At 32.0% G+C, this 7446-nt stretch overlaps 1 pseudogene; it reads left to right on the top strand.

Moving 5' to 3' along the window:
* The first annotated feature begins 2211 nt into the window (after positions 1-2211).
* On the top strand, positions 2212-2916 carry LOC149176667 (antifungal protein ginkbilobin-like protein pseudogene; annotated as a pseudogene).
* The last annotated feature ends 4530 nt before the right edge of the window (positions 2917-7446 follow it).

Below are 7446 nucleotides of genomic sequence, written 5' to 3'. Positions count from 1 at the left end.
GTTAGTGAAGGTTTTGATTGTTCTACATAACCATCTTTACTTGCTCTTATTCTCATATGTGTAAACATTGTTTCTCTTCAATGTATGTTGGGACCATTAACATTATCAACCTTACATTGTTCTTCACCTCTCCTACCAAATCACAAAATAAAAATACAATAGAGAGAGATGGCATAACTCTCTTACTGGATGATTTTATTAGTAGAATCCCACACCCAAAAAAACGATAGAGTCCCATTTTAGTGCAATGAAATAAATAGACTATATAATCACAACAATTTGGAGAAAATGGTGCCATCACAACTACAACTCACTCTTATGTTGAAAGATAACAAATTTGTGGGATGCTACTTTTAAAATATGATGACCAAGAGGAATGCATTAGAATAACACATTTTGTTCACTAAATCTAATATTTTCAACTTTTCAGTTTTGTATCTTAAGATATTTGATCCTTCTCTATACTTGGTAGATCCCAATTAAGATGAATATATGTTGTTAAACAAAAACACAAATGTTTTAAATTACTTATATATAGAAAAATCATGAGAGTTAATATTAGATATTTTACTTGAATTATTTTTAAGAGAATTATACATGTTAACAATTTGAATACTTAGTTATGCTAAACATATTTATTAAATTGATATATGAATGGACATTCAAATACTTTTTAATATCATGTGAATCAAAATATGAGGGTTATACATCTCTCTTGTAAGAAATTATAAAATAATAACACTAGATATAGAAATAAAAACTAAATATCTATTTTCATAAAAAGTATTATATTTTATACCTTAAAACTATAAATATAAAACATTCCATCACATTTCCTTCTCAAAACATTCCATCACATTTCCTTCTCATATGACACCATTATATGAAATTCATGATAATATGGATTTTCAAATTGAAAAAAAAAAAAATTAATTATATAATTAAAAACGTAAACCCAAAATTATTCCACTGCATGAAAGGTTATGAAGGCTTGTGCGGGGTGGGAGTGAATAAATTTGTGTTCTTTGACATTAGTTAATGTACCCAGCTTGTAGTGAGCTCCACTTATGTTGATTGAGATAGCTTAGAAATGTGATGTCAATGCTTCTCTGGTGGTATTTGTCCAAGCACCCTCATGTAGGTACTTGGGGAATTTGTCTTCCATTATAATGCTTTACATGGACATTTAGGTTATTGGTTTATCCTTAAAATTTGGTTGCCAACGCATGGTCATTTCTGCATGGTTTTCTATCAATCGTATTATCTGCTTAGTGCTCTTTCTGGTATCTGTAATTTTTATTAGCATTAATAGAATCCCATTACTTTCGTCACCCCACCGCCTCATATCCCTCTATTCTATATCCCATCCTTAATGGGGTTTTCGTACTCTATATTACAATTTATATGTATTTTATATTTTTAGTACACAAAGGGAAGCCATCGATTTCCCTTCGATTTCCAGACTTTTAAGGAAAAAATCCATTTATTTTGTCATCTCTGGTTTTATATATAGATATAGATATATATTTTTTATTTTATATATATATGGGGTTATATATATAAATATAGATATATATTTCTTATTTTATAATTTGTGAGGGGTTTGAATATGGCTCCGCTTTTGGATATTCAATAATAAATTGAATATGGCTATGCTTACAAGGTAATTTTCCATGGAACCCTTCTTTTTGACTCCATTTCTAAGTACTCTTTTCTGACTATATGTTAATTTTGTTTTAAAAATTTTACGGTGCTCCGTTCCCACAAAATTAAAATTATTCTTCTTTGAGCTTGTCACGTGAACTATATCTTTCTATACTTTCTTTAACCTCACACTTAATAGCATTTTCAAATTATATGAAATAACACTTAAAACTCTCCTATACTCAAAATCCCAACCAACCACAACCAATCACTTCAATTTTTAATAATTATGAAAAACCGATCTCATAATAGGAAGCATATCCCCGAGTTAATTTTATTAGACCCACATAGACTGCGCCTACTCATGAGGGGGGAAACGGTCTAGTCAGGAGAGGCGGCTAGAATGAGTCGTGCGTTCCCTTTTCTGTATTATACTAACCACATGCGTCCCGGTCCACCGCTGTCCAACATATAATGCTACCCACACCCATCCCCACCAAGACGAAGCCTATAAATGGAGGCTGTCACCACACATTGATAAGCATCGCAAGAGGCAGCATTATTAGAGGTTATACATCATTCCACCCAGCATTTCCCATTTCCCATTGTCGATCGGAGTTTATTCATATTAGTAGAATTATATATATATATCATTCCACCATGTCGATGAGGTACTCATTTGCGGCTTTTGCATTGGCAGTAATCGTAGTAGCTGCACTGGTTGTGGGCAGTGCTGTAGGCACGCCCAATACAAACTTCGTATCGTCTGCGTGTAACACGCAGAAGATCCCAAGCGGGAGTCCCTTTTATAGTACTCTCGGATCCCTCCTCGTAGATATACAGGGAAACACTGCCTCCAGCGGTTACGACTACGAAGCATCGCGAGCAGGCTCACCCACCGCATATGGGCGTGGGGTTTGCAATCAGGGAATCTCTCAGTCTGATTGCACCGCCTGCCTTCAAAACCTTGGGGGCCGCATCTGGAACATTTGCGGCAACGCCATCGGTGCTCGAGTTCAGCTAACCGACTGTTTCATCCGCTACGAGCAGTACAGCTTCTAGTTATGTCAATCTCTGGTCAAATCCACTGCTGTGTTTCTTTCTCTCATGTTGTGCTATGCTCACCAGTCGCATGTTGTGCTATGCTCATGTTGTGCTATGCTGTGTTTCTTTCTTCATATAATAAAACGATCGTGCAGTTCCGCATTTTATTTTCCGTTACTGTGTCCTGCCAATAATTTCATTCATTTTCACGGTGTCACCGCTTTTGTTTTCAACTATGTACCACGAACAGTTACGTTCACATCGAATTGAAATGTTATATTCCGTTGAACTTTACATGAGGATAGTGCAACTAATTTAGTTTTTAGTTTTCGTATTCTTAAATTCATCCAATCAATTATCCAAGTTTTTAATATTCTTATGACAAAATTTTCCATCTCCATTTGTTGCTCGTAAAGTATCACTAATCGATATGAATTTTATAATTTAAAAAACGACAAAACTAATTTAATTATTTTAGTTTAATGTATTTTTATTACTTTTTTCAATTTTAATAATGTGAAATGTATCATAAAGTAATTTTGATGAGTATGGGTGTTTAATTGATATGTTTAAGCTAATTTAATGTTTATGAATTATTTATATAATTATATTAATTCTTCTTCTTTATTTTGTTGGATAAATGAATCTCTTTATTCATAACAAAATGTTTCATATAGCTTGAATTACCAAAAGAGAACTAAAATTCACGAGTTTTTTAAACTAGTAAGCTTTCTATCACTAACAAACAATTCGAAAATGACTATGATAATGAAAACCACATAGAAGACTCCTTGCAGATTCTAGATTTCAAGGGGAAAATTCCCCAAGTTCACTAATTTTTACCCTATAGGGTATATGTGTGTGTAAAACCAGTAAATATCTATCTTAATTTTGGATATAACAAAATTTAATTTGAATCAAATTTAGCCCTATGAAAACACTTCTCAAATTTCCACACAACATGAGATTTATAGCTTACGAAATTTATCTCTCTACACTTTATAAATCCCAGATAATATAAATCTATGTTTTTAATATAATTGAACTTATTTATATACATAAATCAGGTATAGTTGATATTAAATATTTTACTTCATTATCTAATTAAAAAAATATAGTTGATACTTGGAAGTTTGGATAAGTATTTGGAAGCAAACTGTCACTACATCATTAAATGTTTATGAAGCTATTGATTTTCCGATTGGATAGATGGTTGTTAAGAGAGAATATCTTACACAAGATGGAAATCCAAGAAATACGATAGTTATGTGTTCATGGATTATAGGCAAGGTGCAATGAAATATCACTCTACACACTTAATCATTGCTACAAACATGCAACTACAAGCCCATCCTTGAAGGAGCTTGCACAAGGTACAACACTTCCTACATCATTTTGACCACAAGATACTGGTGGAAACTATTAGCAATAGAGATTATCTAGATTACTAACATGAATGGAATCAAGTAGCTATAGGAGAGGTAGAATGGCATGTACACCCTTATATAAACTATATTTAGGTATGTGGATTGTTATGCTATTACTTTCCATGCATATATGATGCAAATGACTATTTTTTTCTTATAGTTACATGTGACTAATATTATTTTAATGCATGGGGCTACCACCATTGAAGTATTTGTTTATTTCATTTCCAAATGTTACGTTTCCAGTTTGAATTTGCATGTATGTAGGTTTTAAATTAATAGATTCATGGTATACTGATCTCAAAACATACTTAATTTAAAGGGCATACTTCTACAAGCATGTACTAGATATAAAAACCACTTTTTACAACAATTTATATAATATAAAAATATGTTTATGATATTGAAGTTTCATATTAGGTCACTTAATAATTTAAATGCTATGTCATATCAAATCAACAAGAACAAGAAATTTTCAAATTTACTTGATCATGAAGATAATGCATACGAAAAATAAAAATTGCAATCACACAATTTTGGAAGGTAAGATACTCTATAGATATATTGAATAAATGAAATAAATATGAGTAAATGTATCACAAAATTGCTACAATAACTACATCTCCAAACTCTACCATAGCAAAATCATAGAATGCCTACCCACCACAAAATATTCCCAACAAGGTAGCATTAATATAATAAAGACATTACTCCATACAAGTCAAATACCCTCCAAGCAAGATCTTCCTTGGGATCAACACCACTCCTCTATTATTGTTCTCTCTCTGACAAGCTATTAGTTGATAGTTTCATCTTCAACGATTTACTATCCAAGTGTCCTCATGCAAGACATTTCTCCTCTAACTATGTGCCACATGTGCCAGATGTTATTTTCATTAGATTAATAGATTTCTAAGCCCCCCATTGTATTGGATACCTTTCAATACTATAACTTTGAGAAGGGTTTGACATGATGTAAAAAGTTAAATATATATAATGTAATATTTTCAAGAAAAATTTATTTTCAACTATGATTACTTGCATTTAAATGGGTTCCAATGGAATTAATGGTTTGGTAGTCTTAGTTTCAATTTTATGGAGAGTTGCAATTCACTTCCAAAATCGATTTAGGGACATTCTTTATTTTCATCTATGGTTTTCAACCAAAGAAAGTGGAAAAAGGGATTTGTGTAACCTTAAAAATTTATGTATGGTAAAGGCCACCTAAGAAGACACTAAAAAACTGCTAAAACAAAAACCAAGAAATAACATCAAGGACTCGAAAGCTGAAACTTGGATTTGCAATCAAATAGATCACCAAAAGCAATCTATCAAAAGATGATAAAATAACAAGGGAGTGCAAAGGAAGTTTTAGGACTATAGCTCAATGTATATAATAAACTCACATAACAGAAAATATTTATAAAGGAAAATTTAAACCAAATCCCTATTCAAGGCCAAGACTAGAGAAATCTTGAAGTAAATGAGAATTTTGCGATATAATCAAGTATATAGATGTGAGATACTCAACCAGACCTCTCACATCTAGTTTATGCAAAACTACAAATAACAAGGACAAAATGTGCTACCAAAAGCAAGCAAAACAAAGCAAGAAAACTTTGATTGGGACATCAAAATTGAAAAATTAATCAGATCTAATTCAAAAAAAAAATGATACATATATGACATAGATATAAATCTCTATAAATAGAAGAGAATATATTTGAGAAAAAAAACAAATCTACAGAAACTTAGAAAATAAAATAGAATAAAATAAAGATAGTAGAATTCTTCAAAGATGATCCGTGACTCAAAATTGATTAGAAAATTAAAATATAATATACCAAAAAGAATCCACGAAAAATTGTGATCTAATGGTTTTTTTCTCATGTAAAATAGAGGTCCAAGGTATGAAAAGATACCACTAAATGAAATTTGCGCATCCTTCAAGAAAAATTAGAAAATAAGTTGATTTTTTAACCAACAATATTTTCCTTTTCATGGCTCCATTTTAGGAGATTTTTTTTGGTTAAATATTGACAAGAATTAAGATATGCATTTGTTTTACTCAGATTCTGTATAAGAAAATATAGAGTTTGACCTGAAACCTGTGATCTAGTATTTTCTCGTTTTAAAAAAAATAAAAGATCAAAAGTCGATTTGGATCTAATTTAAGGTCATTTATTTTCAAACATAAAGAAACTGAGTTTGAAAAGAACCTATAGAAGGTCAAAAGTAGTAGATAAAACTCAAATTCCAATTGAAAACCAAAATCACCAGTAAAACAAGAGATTGGAAACACCATGGTAGAGTCCCCAATGGAGTCACCAATTTTGTTATCATCAAAATCATTCAATCACAAAGAGTTGTTTCTCCATGAGTCTTGCCCAAGATTCACCAGAACATGTGGGAATACATGTGTAATTAGACATTCTTGAATCGCATGAAAACAAATATGTAAATTGTAGAGGAAATATGGTAGATCTTTCCTCCAAAATCTAGAAGTAGATGGCTGGAACAACCAACTTAAGGGAATACACTAGAAATCATAGCTCCAAAGTTCCAAGACAAATACCTAAACAAAACCAACCAACAATACTATCAAGGTACTTCTTCCGGGATCATCTCCATAGAATAATAATCAATAACCATTGAACAACATATAATAATAAAAGGAAATCAACATGAGGGAATGCAATTGCCCTTATTGTAATGACAAACTCGGACAATAAAAGAAAGTTATACCATCACATGGAGACTCTTCTCTCCAACATACATTTCTTATCTCCACCTCTAGTAAGGACAACTTCAACAAAATAACAGAGCTAGATCCCACTATATCAGACTCTGTAGATCTCCTTTCCCTTTGGAATGAATAATTTATATAGGATTTTTTCCCTCTTTGAGAGAATGTATGTGGACACCTAGCGGATATAGATGTTAGGTAACTTCTACAATAATTTTGATCTGGATTTAAACATGAACGCAATAAAATACAGAGATAACCATAAATACAGATATGCAACGGAAATAATACTTCATTTCATTAATGTAAAATACTGAAATATGCTTACAACAGTAATGGAAATAAACTAGCTAGGGCGATGGTAGCTATCTCTCAGAAGAGGTGTGGTGGCTACCTGCCTCCGAACTGTTCTCCAAAAACTATGTTACAATGAGGCTCGAGGGCCTATTTATTGTTGAGAAACAATGGAAAACCCTTCACATTCCAAAACCTAACCCTAGAATATGAAACGCCAAATTGTGGGCCCCGTTTTTGGGTAAGTTGGTACATCAACTTCCCGGGGTCGGGAATTGGTCGTACTATCTC

The sequence above is a fragment of the Pinus tabuliformis genome, chromosome 4_1, assembly GCF_031772625.1.
Source record: "Pinus tabuliformis cultivar Carrire ecotype Pingquan chromosome 4_1, CPIR1, whole genome shotgun sequence".
Taxonomy (NCBI): Eukaryota; Viridiplantae; Streptophyta; class Pinopsida; order Pinales; family Pinaceae; genus Pinus; species Pinus tabuliformis.
This window is presented reverse-complemented; position numbering and strand designations above follow the sequence as displayed.